The 23,063-nt window shown below is 36.2% G+C and overlaps 1 pseudogene; it reads right to left on the bottom strand.

The window, feature by feature from the left end:
- Nucleotides 1–4,129: 4,129 nt before the first annotated feature.
- Nucleotides 4,130–15,566, bottom strand: LOC149226983 (chaperone protein ClpB1-like; annotated as a pseudogene).
- Nucleotides 15,567–23,063: the final 7,497 nt, after the last annotated feature.

Raw genomic sequence — 23,063 nt, 5'->3', positions numbered from 1 at the left:
TACGAAGCTTTCTAGTGACCAAGGCAATAACCACCATGACTATCCCCTACCATTTGACAATGCTTCTCTACCCAACCAGATTGAATACTTAGGGAGCGAAAAGCAAGCCAATTACACAAACAAATTGCCTTTGGAAAGAATTATGCACATACATAGAGCAAAATCCAAATACTCTACCAAGAAGAAAGAAAGTTGTCCACACAAATTTTCATTTTTAATTTATGGAAACTTATGATTTGCTATGTTAATAAATCCAAAACATTCTTAATGTAAATACACATTTAGATGAAAAGGATAAAAAAGATAACATTGTAACATATTATAAGCTCACAAATATATCAAAGTTAGAGATATGTATAGAGTACATTACAACATCACCGTTGAAACCAAAAATACTCTTCTCATGATTCTGCTCACGAATCACGAGCACCTCGAATGTGTCAGCTCTGTAGTCGATCTTTGATTGAATCCCGAGAAGTTTTGAAGCCTCGACACCCCCCTCATATAACAAAAAAAGAAAGAGAGGCCGATAAGATTATTAAATTGTGATAATTTCAAAGACATGTACAGTCCTAGATGAATATAGGATTAGGCGTTGGGTTAGTTTCATAAGCTAATTGTTGCCTGCTATAAGGAATAGTCCCGAAAGAAGTACGTCTTTTAAAATAATAAATATACAACCAACCAAATTGAAAGAACTACTCTGAGATCAGACAAAATACTTTAATCATTGAGAGGATCAAGATCAAACCAATTCCAAATTTTTAAGTGCGTGAGTAAATGTTATAACTCACTGCTTGGGCATTTTAAAACAACAAATTGTATCATTGAATTTTTTTGCAAACTGCTATCATTGAAATTATATAACTGATTACTGGCTAATCAGACGAAAACTTTTACATAAACAAGCCATCCTACAAAATAGTGCTGAGGAAGAAATCATTCACAAAAGTTGCACCTCCCCTTATATCTCTTTATTTAAATCCATGTCACTGTCAAATAACTTAATCTCAAAAGTCAGCCTGGACAGGATTCCAATCAATAAAACAAAAGACACTCCCCTTCCGGAGAATTCAACAAGAATGGGACCTTGGCACAACAAATCCATTTAAATTTTAAACCTTCAATTTAACTTTGTTCACCAATGTAGAGTAATCCTGGACTGCTTTAAAATTGGAAATTAGCTCCAAATAGCAATTATATCAAATGGAAAAAGTGGGAAAAAGATGTTCTGAAATGCAAGTTGGAGGGAAAAGAAAAAATAAACAAAAACAATTATCCAATATCTGCAAGATATGTTTCACTTGTAAAGAAGAACTTTTACAACATCCAGTATCTGATTTCTTACAACATCCAATATCTGATTTCTTTAGGGACCAACGACCTGGCATCAATAGATATGATGCTAATTGAATGTCTTTTGTCAATAATATGAAATATCAAAAATATTCATCAATTTAATCCTCTTTGTGAAACCTCGATCCTTGAGTCCAAATAACTTTGGACGTGTTATATACTTGCAATGCATCATAGACAAATTTGAACTTTGATCATCAGAGGCTGCTCGTATGCTGATTCTCAAGTCATTGAGGACAACAATACTCCTCCAAAATAAACACCCCTTCAAACATGTATTTAGCATACCCAGCATGACATTTAGATATACAAATAGAAAAAATGAAAATCTAAACAAGTGCCCTATTTCCATCATTTAACTAGGTATGGTGTGGGAAAACTTAAATCAGTGTAGTCTTGATCAGTTAACCACCATAAACCCCTGTTCGTAGTGTCATAAACTCTCCTACACACAAATGAAGATATGCCTGAAGGAATTTCAACGCCTTTCCTGAGAAATGCAACTTTACATGGATGAAGCAATGAGGCAGTTGATATCTCATCTTTGTGAAATGAATAGAAGACCTCATTTGGTGCAGCTTCAAGCAAAACCCCTTTGCCTACCTTAACATCAGCTGGTCGATAAAGCCAGTTTACACTTAGCTTCACGTGATCGTCTTCATATGAAGTCAAGCAATGAATAATCCCAATGAAAGGCGGTGCATTACCAACCTGAAAAAAGTGCACAATCTCCGACGCTGATTTTACGGCCATCCTGGAAATTTAAATAATTTCAAAATTCTCTTCAATCATCATTACAAAATATTAAGAAAAGAGAACAGATGAGCAAAACATACAAATCCTGTGCACCTAAAATACACTGCCATGCCACAACATTCCAATTCAAAATTTATAATTACATTTATTTACATCATTATATAGAAAATATATTGAATTGTCCACGTCATGAATGTCAATTAAATTGTAAATGGAAATGGAGAGAAATATGTTTACAGATATTTATTTACATTTATGGATACCAATATACAGAAAGATATCTAATTGTCCACATCATGAACGACATCAGGCAAATGCAATAACATGCAAATGAAGAGAAGCTACAAAACTAATAAATATTAGTCAATCTTTCCGTTTTCTCAATTTTCCCAATAAAGGGGAAAATACAAGTTTTCACATACAAGAAAATCCATAATTATATAAAACAAACTCTGACCTATGTATAAAGCTCTAACTCTACCACCGTGTGATAACTAATCATCTACTGAGCTCATCAATAGTAAAAGAGATATTTTCTATAGGGTGCCTTCCTTAGATTATGAGGTAGAGAATTTATATTGGATTTGCTCGTAGGGTTATGGATTGATTCCAAGATTCCCACATATTTCATCATTCCTTCCCACATAGTTCTTTAACTATTTTCATTTTCAGTATTGATCTAGGACCTTCAGGCCCTTCAGACTCCCACACTATACCTACACTGCATGTACTCTTTTCATTCCAATGAGTTTTTGATCATTTGCTGAACATTAATAAAAATGATCTCAAATAATACATCTGCTATTTGTGTAGTGTCTCTCACCAAATGCAGTATCAAAGCATATCAGCGTTTCAGAATTTTGTATTTAGACCTTTTTAAAGTAGACTCTCGGAATACTTCCAAGGCTTCACAGTGATCTTGAATCACTTTAGAGCAGTTTAAGTCGTACAAATATGTAATCAGGCATTCCTGATAGCACCAGAAGAAGTATTATTAGAGGCTATTACCAAAGCGCAACAAAACCCCATCTAAAAACATGGACCCTCAAACTCACTACATACATTGGGAGTGCGAAAGATAACCTAATTCATATGGCAATACTCTAAAAGTATGTCGCCAACTACCAGATACAGAATATTGGATAAATCTAGTGTGCAAAGAAACCCAAATATGATGTTTCTGGAATATGGATCAAGTCCCACGGAACAGGGAGAAACATCCCCGGGAAAGGGAAATGTAAAGACATGACTACTGGGGTCGGGAACACATCACCTGGCAAAACAGACTCTAAATAAGAAACTTAAACAAAGAGGTTGTTTTACTTCCAAGATGATAGGCTTCCCGAAGGGCAATATACAAAGCTGAGTACCCACTTTTTAAAATCATGTTAGGAGGGAACATCAAGATACACATTTATATTTTTTTTGATGTATGAATAATTAAAAATACCTGGAATTTATATCAATAGGATTCTTTCACTAATTATGTGAAAGTTTGGATGAAGAACATTATGTGAAAATCGAAATGAAGAGCATCGAAATTGAAAATCGGAAAATCTGAAACTGAAAGCGAAAATTGAGAGAATTGAAAATTTGAGAAAATGAAATTGTAAACTGAAAAGTCCTGCTCTTTTAATATTCACTGTTGGCCACCACGACCAAAACTCTGCAAAACATCAAACTCCTAGAATAACTTTCCACACAGGTTTATATGACAAGGCATGGAAAATAGAAATCAGACCTTGAATAAAATCACTGTACATGAAGAACACCGAGCAAACATTATGAATGAAAAATACCAGGCATCAGAATAGAACATATAAATTGCAATTCTAGATTGTTTCAAAGGGAGGTAAGTTGAATTTAGTCAGGGAACCCTCCCACAACATCTCCTATGATGTGGAGACATGTTTCCAAGGAGTGGGTCATGTCCCCTGCAATAGGGAAAGGGAGAAGCGACTCGTCAAGGAGATGCAATGTCAAGTGTATTAGGGTCGGGGGCACATCCCCTGGCAAGTTAGACTGAATAAAAAAGAAACAAGGTGATACTTACAGGATCATAGGCTTTCTGAAGAACAAGATCCAAAGCGTCATCTGTAACCCCTAAAGCAACGCCTCTCTCTGCAAGACAAATTGCTACATCTTTCATCTGTAGTCTAGCAACTTTCTTGAGCTCATCATGAGAAAGAGGATCAAATACAACTATCTCATCAAGTCTATTCAATAACTCTGGCCTGAAATGTCTTCTAACCTGCAACAATATTCAAAGGCATGTCAAAGCACCGCAGCCAACTTCGTGATAAAATTATATGAAAAAGATGCATACACAGAGTCCAGGAATGCGTGTGCATACTTCTTGCATGACATTCTCTCTTGGGTTTTTACTGTTGTGTGGCTAGACAATGTAGCAAGCAAGTGCTCTGCTCCAAGGTTGGATGTCATGATAATGACACTGTTTGAGAAACTAACAGTGCGACCTTGTCCATCCGTAAGTCTACCATCATCAAGCATTTGAAGCAAAATGTTGAAGACTAAAGTGTGTGCTTTCTCAACTTCATAAAAAAGAACAACACTATAGGGTCTTCTCCTTACTGCATCTGTCAGTTGCCCCCCTTCTTCATAACCCACATAACTGCCATTACAACATCAAATCATTTTAGTACATTACAACAACAAATCGAGAAAAAATATAAATACAACTATACAAAAAAAGGCGTCTTGCTGTCAACCAATTGAGTGTCTGGCTATCAACTAATGTCAATTAGAAACATCTAGCTGTTCACATACCCAGGAGGAGCACCTATGAGCCTTGCAACTGAATGTTGCTCCATATATTCAAACATATCAATACGGACCAGCTGATTTTCATGATCAAACAATTGAGCTGCAAGAGCCTTTGCAAGTTCCGTTTTGCCAACTCCAGTGGGCCCCAAGAATAGGAAAGATCCAATCGGCTGTTGAGGTCTTCCAAGTCCAGCCCGCGATCTTAACACAACTTTGGCAACTGCTTGAATTGCCTCATCTTGTCCAACAACTCTTTCATGCAACCTGTCTGCCAGACCTATCAGTCGTTCGTTTTCATTCTGACCAAGTCTTGTAACAGGGCTACCAATCCAACGACTCACAACCTGCATTCATCAGATAATTACGTATCATGAACATCAGACACTATAGCTCTCATTGGGTTTCCAACATAAATTCTGTCATTCATATTCGATGGAAGGTATGTATAGATACTTCGTTCAACGTACCTCTGCAATCTAATCAGGTCCCACACTCTCTGTTAACATGAGATTTTTTCCCATAGCTTCTTTTCTAGAAGTTTCAGTCTTTGATCCTTTAAGGGCCCTGTATAGTTTTGCAGCTTGCACCACAGCCTTCCTATACTTTGCTTTTTCCCAAGCAATCTGCAATTTCTCACATTCTTGCTTCAGTCCCCGGATTTCATCTGTTAAGCTCCATTAATTGCACAATTGCTGCCTACAATTATGGAATTTAAACTGTAGTCTTTCCTTAACTTATGGAAACCAACTGCAGTAGTTTCCTTAAGTTAAGGAAATCAACTGCAGTTAATAAATTTATTGTTGGGAGCTACTGAAGTGGTCCATTACTCCCATCTGGAGTTCTCTGCCTTGATCTGTGGGACATCTGACACATAGCTATCAGAAGCTTGATGGAAGCTTGGCTATAAATTCATCTGTTTGGTCCCCAAGCTTGCATCTCAATCCCCTTCAGTTTTTTACACCATCTAGCTGAGAGAGCAGAGCTTGGAAGTGCCTTCAGATTTTCTGTATTCTTTTCTTTTTGCTTGGATAGCTGGAGCGTGGTTTTCAGAAAGAAGTTGCATCAAGAATTTCACCAATGGCTGGAGGTAATTCGTATCCCTGGGCATTAAGTTTTAATGATTCTTTGAGTTTATTCCGCATATAGAATCATTGTTAATTCTCTAACATTTGGTATCGGAGCCCTTTTACCTCTGCCTTGCTGTGTGTTGGCCAAGAAACGAATTTCGATCCACCGTTTCGTTCCATAATTTATTTCTTTTTGCGCAAACCGTGGGTCGAATACATGACCTGTGTGTAGTTGGCCATAGCACCTTATTATTGGAGGTCTAACGGATTGAACTCGCGACCGAAGGATGTCAACCAAGACTTTTTATCCCATTTATCGTATTGTTGGGAATAATTTCCCTTTCTGAATATACACGTGGTCAAGTGTATTTCCAATATATATATGCACTTGATCCATCAAGGAAAATTAAGCTTCATATGAATCTCTTGAGCCTCTAGTTCTAGTTCTGACATACGCATTTGATTGTGTTTATATGCATGCATTTGATCACTCAAGGAAAATAAAGCTTACTATATTATACTCATCTGAATCTCTTGAAAAGGTCAAGAAAGTATTATGTGCATATGCATGTTTGGCCAATGCGTAAAGAGATTTTACCAATCGACAAATGAAATTTGCGTCAAAACAATTTTCCAGCATCTAAAAGTTACAACTTCAAAAGTAAATGCCGATTGTGACGCCGTATCTGTACTGTTTCAATGCCTGTCTTTGTGTTTTATTTTTGAGTTTTTGCTTTTGAATAACACTAGCCGAGGTCTAGAGCTTTCTTCATATCAGTAAGATCAGATATTGGATCTTTCGAGAAGGAATGGTTCTCCTAAAAGACCTGAAGCTATCGTAAAATAGAAGATTTTTTAGTTACCTTACAATTATATGTGGAACTACTCTAGGTATGGAAACTCAGCGTATACATCTTAACATCAATCATGATATTTTACAAATAGTAGCCATAATGATGTGTAGAGGCTCCTGTAAATTAATGATGGTATTGCAGTCTTGTTCACAAACGAAATTGTGAACAAGAAAGTCAAATAGCTTATCTTTTGAAAGCTTATCTATTATGAAGAAACTACACGGATATTCTAGTTCTGCTACTCGAAGCTTTCTATTACAGTATACAATACTCTGTTATAAATATCAAAAGCTTTCACTGCTTGTAGGTATTGTATGTCAGAAGTTGTCTCAACTGATATATCAGATAGATGTATTAATGCTATTGAGTAATTGAATTCTTATGGGTATAAATTATTTTAATTGTGGAGGCTGGAGTTTAAATATGAGGTTTTTGTATTCATTTTATAAAATATTAGGGAAAATGAATATAGGGATGACCTTTGAAGTATTACTTAAAGAAAATAACTCTAAATTGTGAGAATCTCTATTTTGAACTCAATAGCCTTGCAATGCAATTTGTAGTCATTTTCGGTAATGCTGACTTCTTTAACCTTAATTTTGATTTTGCTGGAGAATTATTACAGTTATATGGAGTTTATTAAAATGTCATTTTGACTTACTCCTTTCAGTAAATATTATTTTTCTTCTCTGATTAAGTTTTGTTTATGCAACAAAACTAATGTCTAAGTGATCCATATAATTTTAATTAATTAGAGAATAGCCACAGCATCTTTAATTAAATAAAATTATATATTGGTTAGATCACATGAAGATTATTTAGACATTAAATTGTAATTAATTACACTGAATATAATAAATTTTATCCCACAGGAATCTTTATTATATTTATGTAATTAATTAGGATAAAATTTCATAACCTACCCACAGGAGTTATGAATTAATAAGTTTTATCATAAAGTTTTATTGAATCTGTTTGAATTGAAAATTTAGCCCATAGGCAATTTTTATGTCATTTGATTCAATTCTTTTTAGCATGATTTACATTGGTAAAACATGAAAGTTTATTAAGCCTCAATTTTAACATAAGCATGTGATTCTTTATTTTGATGCAGTAGTACAACCTGCAAATTTCTCTGAAATTCGTTGTGACATTCCCGAACTTAACGGAGATAACTATAAGGTTTGGAAGGAGAGGATTCTCCTTCATTTAGGGTGGATGGACATAGATTATGCTATTAGGAAAGATGAACCATCGGCACTCACTGATACCAGCACTACAACGGACATCGCGCTTTATGAACGATGGGAGCGATCCAATCGTCTAAGCATGATGTTCATTAAGACTAAAATTTCAGCTAGTATTCGTGGTTCCATTGATCAGCATGAAAAGGTTCGAGACTTGTTGAAGGCCATTGATGATCAATTCGTCACTTCAGACAAGGCACTAGCAAGCACCCTAATCATGAAGTTCTCATCCCTAAGGCTCACCAGTGTGAAAGGTGTGCGCGAGCACATCATGCAGATGAGGGACACTGTGGCTCAATTGAAGAAACTCGAGGTTGATATATCGGAGTCCTTCCTAGTGCACTACATCTTGAACACCCTTCCGCACCAATATGGACCTTTCAAAATCTCATACAACACACATAAGGATAAATGGTCAATTAATGAGCTCATGACCATGTGTGTTCAAGAGGAAGAGAGACTGGTGATGGAACTGGGAGAGAGTGCAATGCTGGCAACGCGTGGAAAGGGCAAATCTCAAGCCAATCGGAAAGGGAAAGGTAAAGTACCTCCCCAAGCCGATATCAAGAAGGTTTCCAAGTGTTTTTTCTGTAAAAAGAAGGGACACATGAAGAAGGAATGCACCAAATTTCAGAAATGGCTTGCAGACAAAGGTAATTTAATCTCGTTTGTTTGTTATGAATCTAATATGGTTAACGTTAATATTAACACATGGTGGATTGATTCTGGATCAACAATTCACATTTCGAATTCCTTGCAGGGTTTGCAAAACCTAAGGAAGCCAGTGGGAAGTGAGCAAAGCATCTTATCAGGAAACAAGATGGGCTCACATGTAGAAGCTATAGGAACATGTTATTTAACTTTAAGTAGTGGCTTTGTTTTGGAATTAGAAAAGACCTTTTATGTTCCAAGTTTTTCTAGAAACTTGATTTCAGTTTCAAGGCTTGTACCTTTTGGATATTCCTTAAACTTTTCAGAAAAATCTTTCAGTCTATTCTATAAATCTGATTATGTTGGGAATGGTATTTTGTCTAATGGTCTTTACTGCATTAATTTACAAGACAATGTCACTTATGATTCAATGCATGTTCACACTGGCACTAAAAGATGTGTTATTAATGAAGATTCCTCTAAATTATGGCACCGGAGACTAGGTCATATCTCCATAGATAGAATTAAAAGATTGGTAAATGAAGGAATACTTAATACTCTAGATTTTACTGATTTTGAGACTTGTGTGGACTGCATAAAGGGAAAGCAGACCAACAAGTCAAAGAAAGGTACTGATAGGAGTTCGGACATATTAGAGATCATACATACTGATATATGTAGTCCAGACATGGACTCACATGGTCAGAGATACTTCATCTCCTTTATAGATGATTACTCACGATATATGTATCTCTACATGCTTCATAAAAAGAGCGAAGCATTAGATGCCTTTAAGATCTTTAAGGCTGAAGTAGAGAAACAATGCGGCAAGCAAATTAAGATCGTGAGATCAGATAGAGGTGGAGAATATTATGGTAGATACACAGAAGATGGACAAGCACCTGGGCCATTTGCTAAATTTCTTCAAGAGCATGGGATCGTTGCCCAATACACCATGCCTGGTTCACCCGACCAGAATGGTGTAGCAGAAAGAAGAAATCGAACATTATTAGACATGGTGTGGAGTATGCTTAGCAGCTCCAATCTTCCTAAATCCTTGTGGACTGAAGCACTTAAGATGGCAGTGTATATATTAAACCGAGTTCCAACCAAGGCGGTTCCTAAAACGCCATTTGAATTATGGAAAGGTTGGAAACCGAGTTTGCGACATATGCACGTTTGGGGATGCCCGTCTGAAGTGAGAATTTATAATCCACAAGAGAAGAAGCTGGACCAAAGGACCATTAGTGGGTATTTCATTGGATATGCTAAAAGGTCTAAAGGTTACAGATTTTATTGTCCATCTCATAGCACTAGGATTGTGGAATCAAGAAATGCAAAGTTTCTTGAAAATGACTTGATCAGTGGGAGCGATCAAACCAGAAACATAGTTTCTGAGAAGGATCATTCAGAATCTCAACCTTCCACTTCAAGTGATAGATTGGTTATTGTTCATAGCACCCCTCAAGTACAAACTGGTGTTGAACAACCAATTGTTGAAGTTCCACAAGCTGCTGACAATATTCCAGTAGATCAAGGAGTTCAAGAGTTGCCAAGAACTTTTGAACAGCAAGTTGAACCACATACTTCCCAGGAAGATGATGGTACAACATTAAGAAGATCTACTATACCTAAGAGATCAACAATTCCTAATGATTATATTGTGTATCTACAAGAATCTGACTACAACATTGGAGCCGAAAATGATCCCGAGTCATTTTCACAAGCCATGAGTTGCAAAGAATCAGAACTATGGTACAATGCCATGAAGGAAGAGATGAATTCCATAAAGAGTAACGAAGTCTGGGATCTTGTTGAGTTGCCTAATGGTGCAAAAGCCATTGGATGTAAATGGGTCTTTAAGGCAAAGAAAGACTCATTGGGCAACATTGAGAGATACAAGGCAAGACTTGTTGCTAAGGGATTCACTCAGAAAGAAGGAATCGACTACACGGAGACCTTTTCTCCTGTATCTAAGAAAGATTCCTTGCGCGTTATTATGGCATTAGTAGCCCATTTTGACTTGGAGTTGCAACAAATGGATGTGAAAACAACTTTTCTTAATGGAGATCTAGAGGAGGAGGTTTACATGAAACAACCTGAAGGATTCCCCTCTAGTGATGGTGAGCAATTGGTTTGCAAGCTCAAGAAGTCATTATATGGTTTAAAACAAGCATCCCGCCAATGGTATTTGAAATTCCATGATGTAATTTCTTCTTTTGGTTTTGTAGAAAGCATTATGGATCAATGTATATACCTGAAAGTTAGTGGGAGTAAAATTTGTTTTCTTGTTTTATATGTGGATGACATTTTGCTGGCAACCAATGATAAGGGTTTGCTACATGAAGTGAAACAATTCCTCTCTAAAAATTTTGATATGAAGGATATGGGTGAGGCATCTTATGTCATTGGCATTAAGATCAATAGAGACAGATTTCGAGGCATCTTGGGTCTGTCACAGGAAACCTATATTAATAAAATTTTAGAGAGATTTCGGATGAAGGATTGTTCACCAAGTGTAGCTCCCATTGTGAAGGGTGATAGGTTCAATTTGAACCAATGCCCGAAGAACGACTTTGAAAGAGAACAAATGAAGAACATTCCATATGCTTCTGCTGTTGGAAGCCTAATGTATGCTCAAGTCTGCACAAGACCTGACATTGCATTTGTTGTGGGAATGTTGGGACGATATCAGAGTGATCCAGGTTTAGACCACTGGAGAGCTGCAAAGAAGGTAATGAGGTACCTTCAAGGAACCAAAGACTACATGCTTATGTATAGACGGACGGACAACTTGGAAGTAATTGGCTACTCAGATTCTGACTTTGTTGGGTGTGTTGATTCACGCAAATCAACATCAGGTTACATTTTTATGATGGCCGGTGGAGCTGTATCATGGAGGAGTGCCAAGCAGACCTTGATTGCCACTTCTACTATGGAAGCCGAGTTTGTCTCCTGTTTTGAGGCTACTTTACATGGTGTATGGGTTAGGAGTTTCATTTCTGGGCTTAGAATTATGGATTCTATCTCTAAGCCATTGAGAATATATTGTGATAATTCAACTGCTGTTTTTATGGCTAAAAACAACAAAAGTGGGAGTCGAAATAAACACATCGACATTAAGTATTTAGCTATAAGGGAACATGTTAAAGAAAAGAAAGTGGTCATTGAGCACGTCAGCACTGAGTTGATGATCGCTGATCCTTTGACTAAGGGTATGCCACCGTTTAAATTCAAGGATCATGTATTGAATATGGGACTTGGTCCCATTATGTAGTTTCTCATTGTATGGACAATGTTATTTTAATGAAATTCTTAATTATTGTGATGTTTTTTCTCATATTTATGTGCACCTTAAGTTGATTTGAGAAAATTCATTTAAGAAGGACCAAGAATAAACATAAGGTTTATTCATTAAGAAATTGTTGCCACATAAATTATAATAAGAATAAATACATAGTAATACATGGAAGATAATACTCGTCATTAGAGGACTTATCGCCATGATTCATGTATCTATTACTTAATACAGATTATCAATGGGTTTTAAGTTGAGACATTAAGTTTGGAAGTATGGACCAAGTGGGAGAATGTTAAGCTCCATTAATTGCACAATTGCTGCCTACAATTATGGAATTTAAACTGCAGTCTTTCCTTAACTTATGGAAACCAACTGCAGTAGTTTCCTTAAGTTAAGGAAATCAACTGCAGTTAATAAATTTATTGTTGGGAGCTACTGAAGTGGTCCATTACTCCCATCTGGAGTTCTCTGCCTTGATCTGTGGGACATCTGACACATAGCTATCAAAGGCTTGATGGAAGCTTGGCTATAAATTCATCTGTTTGGTCCCCAAGCTTGCATCTCAATCCCCTTCAGTTTTTTACACCATCTAGCTGAGAGAGCAGAGCTTGGAAGTGCCTTCAGATTTTCTGTATTCTTTTCTTTTTGCTTGGATAGCTGGAGCATGGTTTTCAGAAAGAAGTTGCATCAAGAATTTCACCAATGGCTGGAGGTAATTCGTATCCCTGGGCATTAAGTTTTAATGATTCTTTGAGTTTATTCCGCATATAGAATCATTGTTAATTCTCTAACATCATCTACTCTCTCTTTTTCTTTTTGGTATTTCATTTTCAACGGTTGCAACTTATCTCTCAAATCATCAAGCTCCTTGTGAACCTATAAGAATCAGAAAAGAAAATGAGTTATTTAAAGGTTATGATACTAACGGTTCTTACCGACCAACAATTTTCACTATGTCAAACAACAGTGAACACCCCCCAACATACAAAGAATTTTCAATAGACATCTTTACATCAGAGAATCCCCATCATAATAAAAATGCCTACAGACTGATCACTGATCAGAAAGACAGCCAAGAAAATGCAATAAGGTTATCTCAAGTACAAACCTCAGCCAAACGAGCTTTACTGGCTTTATCTTTCTCCTTTTCAAGGGCATGCAAGTCAACTTCTAGTTGAATCCTTTTCCTTTCAAGGGTGTCGATTTCTTCAGGTTGACTATCCAATTGAACTCTTACATTTGCACATGCTTCATCCACAAGATAAATTGCTTTGTCTGGAAGATGTCGCCCTGTTCAGACAAACAGATTATAATGATTTTCAAAATGCCTCAGAGGAGTTCTTGATCTCTCAAGAATTAAGAGCAGAACGTAATACCCCAAATGATCAAGTAATAAACACTACTTTTGGGATAATTCACACATATTGCAACTTATTCCACCCATAATAGCCAGGTATCAACTTACCGGTGATATATATACTTACCAGTGATATATCTACTTGATAACTGGGCAGCAACTACAAGTGCTCTGTCCAATATTCTCACACCATGATGACCTTCGCACTTTTCTTTTAAACCACGAAGGATACTAATAGTGTCTGTCACACGAGGTTCAGCTACATAAACCTGCCCCATAATATCAATAGCAACAAATTTATTAAAACCACTAGAAGCGTGTGAACAGCCATATTAATACGTCTAATAACCCGACTAAGCACTCACTTTGTTGGAATCGTCGCTCAAACGCAGCATCTTTCTCCACATACTTCCGGTACTCTTCCAGAGTAGTTGCTCCAATGCACCTTAAGTTGGCCCCGAGCAAGCATCGGTTTAAACAAATTGGCAGCATCCATTGATCCCTCAGTACGCCCTGGAAACAAAACAAAATTCAATTCGACACGATTACTTCACAACCGAAGCTTAAAACCAATCACTTAAAAGGACCTTTAATCAATCAAGGCTAATAACATATATAATATTTGCTAGATCTAAAAATTGAATCGTAGGTAACCAAGATAGGTTTCTCTTACTGGCACCCAGAACCAAATGTATTTCGTCAATAAAGAGAATAAGTTTTCCTTGAGCTTCTTCTACCTCTTTCAATACAGATTTAAGTCGCTCTTCGAATTCGCCTCTGTAATTGGCACCAACCACTAGAGCTCCCATATCCAAGGATATCAATCTCACTTCTAGCAAATTGCTGTTTAAAACCATTTGAAAAACAAAATGAATTAGCGGCTCTACCAAGCTTGCATTCTGAAGATAATCCCTCCCAACACACTGTACCAATGCGGACCCACAAAAGTCCCCAAATTTGGGGAAGGCAACCTACAAACCAAAATTTGCAAACAATATATTAAAATGGGAGGGGCTAGTTCCCAGAAGAAGCTATATGGGGCCCTCTTATTTTTTTATACATTATACATATCAGCCTAGCTGATAGCCATCACATCAAGCCGTCACATCTGGAGTACAATCGCAATGGAGCAGGAAATGCTGTAGCGCAACGACACCATGGGGATCGAACGCGGCCGGGGTGCGAAGCAACCGACCGCCCCGACCACTGCATCATGCACTTGCGTGCAATTTGCAAACAATATATATTTGTGTGCTTGCAAAAGAGCTTACCTTGGCACATCCCCTCGAACAATTCTTTGTGCCAGCCCTTCCACCACAACAGTCTTTCCAACACCAGGCTCTCTAATGAGCACAGGATTGTTCTTGGTCCTCCAAGACAAAATTATAACTACTCTCAGAATTTCTTCATCTCTACCAATGACAGGATCAAGCTTCCCAGCATCTTCAACCAAATCGCAGCCATATGTTTTCAAGGCCTGAAAATTCGTATCACCAGACACAGTATCTACCTTTTTTCCCTCTCCTCTGAGCTTCTCCACTTCGGATTTCACTCTCTCTATCCTCACACTTGCCTCTGTAAAGCAATCTGAAACCTGGGAGTTTTTTTAGCACTCCAAGAATATGATGATCTACTGCCAAATGAGTGTCCCCCTTTCTCTTTTGTAAATACCGAGCACGGCTGATGCAGTATCTTATTTCAATGTTAGGAGGAATACTGTCGGGGGCAGGATCTTGGGATGGGAGTTTCTTTAGGGCCTGGGATGGGAGTTTCTTCAGGGCCTGTCGAAGGACTCTCTGTACTGCTTCCACAGTTTCCTCTCCACCTGTAGCAGATGAAATCGCTTGACGGAGAATACCCCTATGTCATAAGCTATACCCCGATAGAAAAACCAAACGAGACCGCTTACGGGAGAATCAACATCAGAGCAGGTTTCCTGGAGAGACTGCTCGGCGAAAGAGGTCTTCTCCAAGCTAACCGGAGTAGGGTAAAGTGCCCAGCAGCTAATCCACCGTCAGATCGCAGCAGAGGCTTCTTACCATCGATCTGGGCGGGCGAACCAAGGGGAAAAACTGTGACCGGACGTCCTGCCAGGAAGAGAATTAATGACAGAACCCGCGTGGTGTGCCATGTGATGGCGCTAAGCGCGAAACCAGCGGGCATGCATCCCGTAAACTCCGAGCATTGTGCCATAAACTCGGCGCACAGATGTCAGACGATTGTATGCCCGCTGAATGTGACGCCAGGTGTCAACGTTAGGAACAAAAGGACGACAAAAGTCTCTTTCAAAGGAAGGCCTATCGGCCTAAAAATAGTAACTATCCTGAATTTGTAAGTGAGAGATCATGTAGGAGCTGCATTCTATGTTTAGTTCTCAAAAATTGTCTATGATAAAACTGATAGTGATCCAAACCGTTCTATTTTGTGATCATCCAAGTACGAATTACCTGTTGCGCTGCTTCCTTGGATAGACTGTCAGAAAGTTGGTTCATTTCCCTGTAAATGTGATGACAGGAAACATAATCAAGATGAATTTTTAATAATGTAACTTCATCCAACGAATTTCTGAGTGTGTGCATGTGACATACTGACTGATGAGTGAACCAGTGTATGATAATTTTAGAATCACCAAAGATATATAGATGTTGACACCCTTTTTCGATGGTAAAGAGGAGGAGAATTCTGAGACTGTATAGTTCTTTTAATTGGTTCAAATCTATAATATCAAAACAATGGACATTTTTGTCCTTTTGAAAATTTAAAAATAATATATATATATATATATATATATATATATATATATATATATTTTATTAAAAATGTTAATTATTTTTTATTATATTATATTACATAATACATTATTATTAATTTGTGTTAGAATTACAAACTAGTGAAATGTTAGAATTGCAAGCTAGTGAAAAATGTTTTTTCCACTAAATAATCTTTAAATATTTCTCTCTCATATATATATCATTTAAACAATTAAAATGATTTCTTCTTCAACGGTTAAAACACTTTTTGGTGGGTTTGCACTTATATGTTTTCTGTGTTCTCTATATTTTGGTTCAACCCAATCAGAAGGGCTTTTGACGTTACATTGTACTTACTTACTAGAGGTCTATGCGTAGGTCTTGGTGAAGTGTTATGTCTCGTGAATTTTGTGTTCATGGTGTAGTGTTAGGTCTGGTGGGTTTTGTATCCAAGGTTTTATGGAAATATGTAGACTAGCTAGTGTTAATAATTTGAGGATTAAATATACAAACTAATTAGTGTTAATGGTTTGAGGAGGATTAAAATTCTCAGGGACCAATCGGGAAAAACTATGTAATCTTCTGTTTTTTGACAATACAAAATATTAATTAAAAAAATCATTTTAATAATTAAAAATTATGTAATCTTCTGTTTCTGTTTTTTGACAATACAAAATATTAATTAAAAAAATCGTTTTAACAATTAAAAATTATACATTAAGTTAGATTTTTTGATAAATTTTAATATATCTACAATACATTGAATTTTTTCATAAATTTTAATATATCTACAATAATTTTTTATTTAATTTTTGTTGGAAATTGTGTTTTATTGTTTCATATAATTAAATATTTCTATTTATCTTCTTAATATTATTGGTCTTAAAATTATGAAAAATAAAAAAATATACAATTATATTAATATAATTCAATAATGTTTTTAATTAAGTTTATTTTATTGGTTGTGATAAGTCGAAGATTTTTTTGTAATTTTAAACTTTCTATTTATTATAATATTTTTGGTTTTATATAATTTAGATTTTAATATTTATTCTTCTAATTAAACATTAACATTTTGATATATATATATTTTTCCAAGGAAAAAATATTAACTTATTAAGAGAGAAAAAGTTACATTGTTTATATGCATCCATGTGCATTCTAATTTTGTCCCAATGACTAATAAAAGCAAAAACCACTGAGCTCAAAATAAAATAGCCCCGTGAGCAAGATATATCATCAAAAAGAGAATTCCTGTCCATACCCATATCATAAAATAAATAGACTGATACTGAAAAGTCATATACAACAACTAAAGACAAACACGAAATATGCTACTATCATAAATGATGTCAAATAGATGGCCATCATATGTGTGAAAATAAAATTATGTAATCACAATAAGTCTGCACCAAAGTTTTTTTTTTTTTTAATCCATTAGTAAAAGACTGGCACTAGAATTCCTGAACTGCTCCATTTACATTCTTCGGGGTAAGCCAAAATCCTAAAGGCTATCGAGCAGCCTCTTTAGATAGTAAGTCTGCTTCATTGTTTCTTTCCCTATAAATGTGGCAACACATATATAATCAAATGCTTGTTTCAAGTGTATGCTGTTCTCCAACACGATATATAATCAAATGCTTGTTTCAAGTGTATGATGTTCTCCAAAATTAGTTTCTTTCCCTATAAATGTGGAAACACATATATAATCAAATGCTTGTTTCAAGTGTATGATGTTCTCCAACACGATATATAATCAAATGCTTGTTTCAAGTGTATGATGTTCTCCAAAATTAGTCGCAGTGTGTGATTATGACATCTTTGAGTAGCATTAAACTAATTGATAACATTCAAGGAATTTATATTAAATATAAATTTCTATTAAATTTTGAAAATCTTTTTTTTTTTGGTAGGTAAGCACCCATGGGGGATTTGAACCAATGACCTATCGCAAAGAGTACCTTAACAATGCACCCATTCACCGCCAATCCAAAGCCCTGTGGGCTATATTTTGAAAATCTATTATTATGCAATTTCATGTAATTATTTATAATTCCATCCATTTATTCACTTTGAAAATTTATTATTGTTCAAGTTTATATAGTTATTATATTAAAATTTCCTGTTTTGAATATATATTTTTAATTTAAATTCAATTTCAAGTAATATCAATTAATTTAATATAAAGAAATAATATGTTTTCATATATATATATATTTTGATTCTTTAACATTTAAATTATAAATAATAAAAATATTTCTATAATAGTTCACGGTTAACTTAGTACAACCATATTAATACCATGTAACATTGGTATTTATAAATATTCAATACACAAAAACAAGTTAATTAATAAAAATTTAATCAAAAGTTTTATATTTAGATCAAGTTTCAATAACTTCGAAGTGTATCAATGATTATTTTTGAACCAAAAACATCATAATTATTGGAAAAAAAACATTTAAAATATAAAACTTCATCAAAGAAAAATGATACAATAGAGTATATTACATTTTCGTTATAAAATATTTTCCATTATATAGTTGTTCACTAATTATTAAGAAATTAGAGATAGAAAACACACACACATATAAACGATATCAGGGATACAATAGAGGGTATTTTTGACGGCGAGGAAAGGATGGCCGAGGTTTCGATGAGAGCTGCCGCAGGGAAATTGAGCGCCCACTCTCTGCCGGATGGAACACATGGACGCCAAGGGAGATGTAGAACGACGACAAACATGGACTCGAATAGGACTACCGAGAAATCGGATCCGAAGCCGACACCCAAATGCCCTCAATGCTCCATAGGAGAGATGCTGTACAGATCGGAAGGTGGGTTGTCAGCTACCGCAAAGGATTTTTCTTCCAATGCTGATTCTGTAAAGGCGTTGAACAGATCGAAAGGAGAGCCACTGGTTGCAATTGAGGATCAATTCGCTGATGCGACTTCTGTTGCGGATCCGTGGCTTGAACAATAGGATCGACAATCTTTCAGCTCCCTGAGGGATCTAAGAGGACAAAACATCGGATCCGATCTAGATCTACAATGTTTGTTGCATTGCTTGACGGATTGGTCTGCTTTCACAACAGACAGGTGTGATTCTATGGATCGGCTCTTGCTCACGATATCCCCGTTGCAGTCCCCTCCAAATTCCAATCCTCTTATCTTCCCTCTGGTTTAGACTTGGACATCTGTGCTCAAGACAATCAAAGGATCATGGAACAAGAATCACATAAATCATTCCAAATATTCATTAAATCCCCCTCTGGTAAGTCAAATCCCTTATGGGTTCAGGCTACATAAAGTGTTAAACATTTGAAGCAAAATATCCTACATATCCTGGGTATTCTGACGCTCTCACAAAGCTTGATCCGCAGAGGAAAATTAATGCAGGGTGACTTGAGAATAGAAGACTATAATATTGCTTAGTCATCCACCATCATCTTAAATTTGAGACTGTGAGGAGGCTCTTCTGGACCAAACAAATCAAAGGGTGCAGGGAGTGCATCTGGATCTAGCATTCCCAAAGGAACAAAATTGAATCAAGGTCAAGTCAGTGGAGGACCCTCATTCAAAGAAATACTTAAAGGGAAGTCGGTTGCTGCAACCACACTATAGAAGACACACAATATTCCCAGCCCTATATAGTGGAGAAGCTGAATCACACCCCATCACTGACTGTAGATATAGAAGAAACAAATAATCTGCGCACAATTTATGAAGCCCAAGCCCTCATATGCAGATTCGACAATTTTTGGCCAAAACCAATGGACCTATTCCACTGGATTTTCACAACCTGGACAATAAACTGTCAGATTCATCTCTGCTCCAAAGGATTCTTCATAGTAAAGTTTGCATCATTGGAGGAACAAGAATATATATTGCGAGAAGGCCCATGGTTTTGGGGAACTACGAGACTTTTTATTACCCCATGGTTCCCTGATTTTGATGCCAATACAATGGTGGTATCAAGAATGCCGGTTTGGGTCAGATTGCATAATCTTCCCCTACATTTTTGGCATCATAAGGTACTAGAAGGCATTGGGAACCTCTTAGGGTGATACATAAAGACCGATACACAAAGAGTTGAAGAAAGAATCTTCACTTTCACTAGAATCTGTGTGGAGGTGGATCTCAGCAAAGGACTACCGGATCACATCCTCTTGACACACAATAAGCAGTGTTGGACTCAGTTCCTATACTTTGAGAACATGATCTTCAGATGCCGAATATGACAACATACAAGACATTTGCAAAATACATGCCCCGATGCCAAAAAAGAGCCAAGAAGGAAGAAGAAATCAAGAAAACAACCCAAGGGTTGGCAATTTCCTTAGCATGTTCCTGAAGACAAAGAAGAAACAAATCCCCTTTCCAATGAAGAAGTCCATAATCCACAAGAGAAAGTAGAAAAGGAGGAAGCAAATCAGGAAGCACCAGAAATCCCAGTCACCACAACACAGGCAAAGAGGTTTTCAGAAGCCAAGGAGATGGGGGGTTTCAAACCTCATCATGTATCAGAAAGTTCGGACTCCGATAAGGAATCTCCAAGAATGGATGCTGAGAACCAACTAGCACTTGTCACAACCACTCCTTCCCAAGGAGAGTGGCAGAAAGTGGAAAAGAAGAAATGGAGAAAAGGGTAACATGTCCATCTCCATTCAAAAGTAGTTTAATTTGTTGGTTTTGTGATCACTAGTCTTGACTGGCATGATGGAATTCTTTACAAGTTCCTACAACATGTAATTTTGTTTTCATTAATAAAATTACGATTTTTCCTGGGGAAAAAGGAAAACATATTTTAGAAAATATTATAAAATTTAATTTAAAAGGCTTATTTATATTGATTGATTCTTGAAACCAATTAATTAATTATTAAATTTAAAAGAGGTTGAATTTATATTCATTGCATAACTTTATCTCTTTAATGTAAATAAAAAGAAGAAGAAAAAGAAAATCCATTAATAATGTTTTTATGTTCAAATATATAGAAAAAGTTAGGGATGGGTATGATGTTTTTGGAACTTTTGAGGGGATATAGGGTTTTGTAGCTGAAACCATAGGATGTACGCTGCTCCTTTTCCCTCAAACCTTAATATTTATTCTCTTATGCACTTAATTTTAATCAGAAGTACATGGATTTTGTTTTCTTCCAAGTGAGATTCGAATGGATGAAGAATTGGTATATTTCCAGAGGATTCCCTTGAAGGTGTTTGATGAGCCCCAGTATTGCAACAAAGATGCTGCAACTCCTAGGGCAACCAAATTTAATTTATCAAGTAGGGGATTGTACAAACTTGGAGGTGATAATGCTCTATGCACAACAAATGCAACAATCTACTCTTGTCACTTCTCAACTGGGGCGATAGACCACTAGTATTTTTCAAATCAATCTTCTATTGACTAGAAGGAGAATGACTACTGACAGTGAATGTAAAGCTATCTTTAATGCATAAAGTAAATGCTTGCCTATTTTAAGGAAATGAAAGTGTTGAATAGAAAGTGCTATGAAATGACATGAAATTACTTAGCTAAGAATTAACACACATTACTTTGCAGAAGAGACCTAATTTAACCTTGCATTCTATCATCTATCTATCTGGACTAAGTAGACATGGAAATTATCCTAACATTTCTATGAGTGATGTATGCATGCACTAGCTAAATATTGCAGAAAATAGTCTTTTGGTTTTCAATTTAAAAATGTAAATTCTAATCTAAACAAGTTGATCTTTTGCAGGGGAGGAAGGTATGGGAAAACTGGTCCAAAATGGAATTCAAGGTTATGGAGGTCAAGTTGAAGGCCTACCCTAGGATCTAATCATCATTTCTACCCAAAACAATCTAAAACATGTTGTTACAGGGTTCCCTGTAGTTGCTACAAGATTTCTTATAGTTACTACATGATATCTTATTTTACTACAGGAAACTTAGCTGAAAGTTGTAGGAAGGTAGGGAAGGTGAAAGGAAGTGTTGGGAAGATGTATGATGGTGGAATAAGGTACGAGGAAGGTGCACACTACCCAAGGATCAACCCAACTCTTCAGTATGGTTGGATTTGCTCAATGTGGCTGTCCACGGTGGTTACAAAACAGAAATCTGAATTAGTGATTGGTAAGATTGGCCGAGGGGTGGAGAAGACTTAGATGAGGCTGGTGGAATGAGTTCCTCCCTGCAGATCAACAACTCCTGCAACAACACATATTCTTTTCTTCATTCATGCACAACTTTATGTAAATGTGGAAAATATGAGTTTAATTTGAGAAACTGATTTATTGATGGCTAATGGCTTAAATCTATGGAATGTAATTCTTTTTAATCTACAAAAAACTCAAGAAACCAAAATGACAATTGCAGGTGCTTCTAATAAATCATCAATAATGATCTACTCAATAAGAAATCCTAAGCTATGTAATAACCAAAATATAAATCTGCTTTTGGGGTTGTGAGAGTGGGGCCTTCAAACCATGATCCCATGAGGGAGATGAGGAAGAGACCACTATCACAAGCTTTTTTGAAGTCTTTTCTTTCACTACTGTAACACTGATCTACTTCTCTAACTAATGGAAGCAAAACTAACCAATCATTCAAAGACTTGTAAATTAAACAAAGCAGAGATAACTTCAACGACTAATATATGATTCTAATCTAAGAATACATGTACAAAAAAGGGAACCTATGCTACTAGGGTTGGGCCCTAACCCAAGAGTTTCAACCCTCTGAGTCAACTCAGTGCTGGACCAAAGAAACACTTTTCATTATCATCAAAATGTCAAAAATAAGATGAGAATAACAGTCACAATATCTTAGCTCGAAATTATCTCTTGGCTACAATAAAAAGTCTAACCCTAATGAGGCTCTAGGTTTCTTATTTATACAACTGAATCTACCAACGACTTCCTTAAAATTAGGGAGGCTTGGCTCCCAAACTCGA

The sequence above is a fragment of the Pinus tabuliformis genome, chromosome J (genome assembly GCF_031772625.1).
Source record: "Pinus tabuliformis cultivar Carrire ecotype Pingquan chromosome J, CPIR1, whole genome shotgun sequence".
Classification (NCBI taxonomy): Eukaryota; Viridiplantae; Streptophyta; class Pinopsida; order Pinales; family Pinaceae; genus Pinus; species Pinus tabuliformis.
This window is presented reverse-complemented; position numbering and strand designations above follow the sequence as displayed.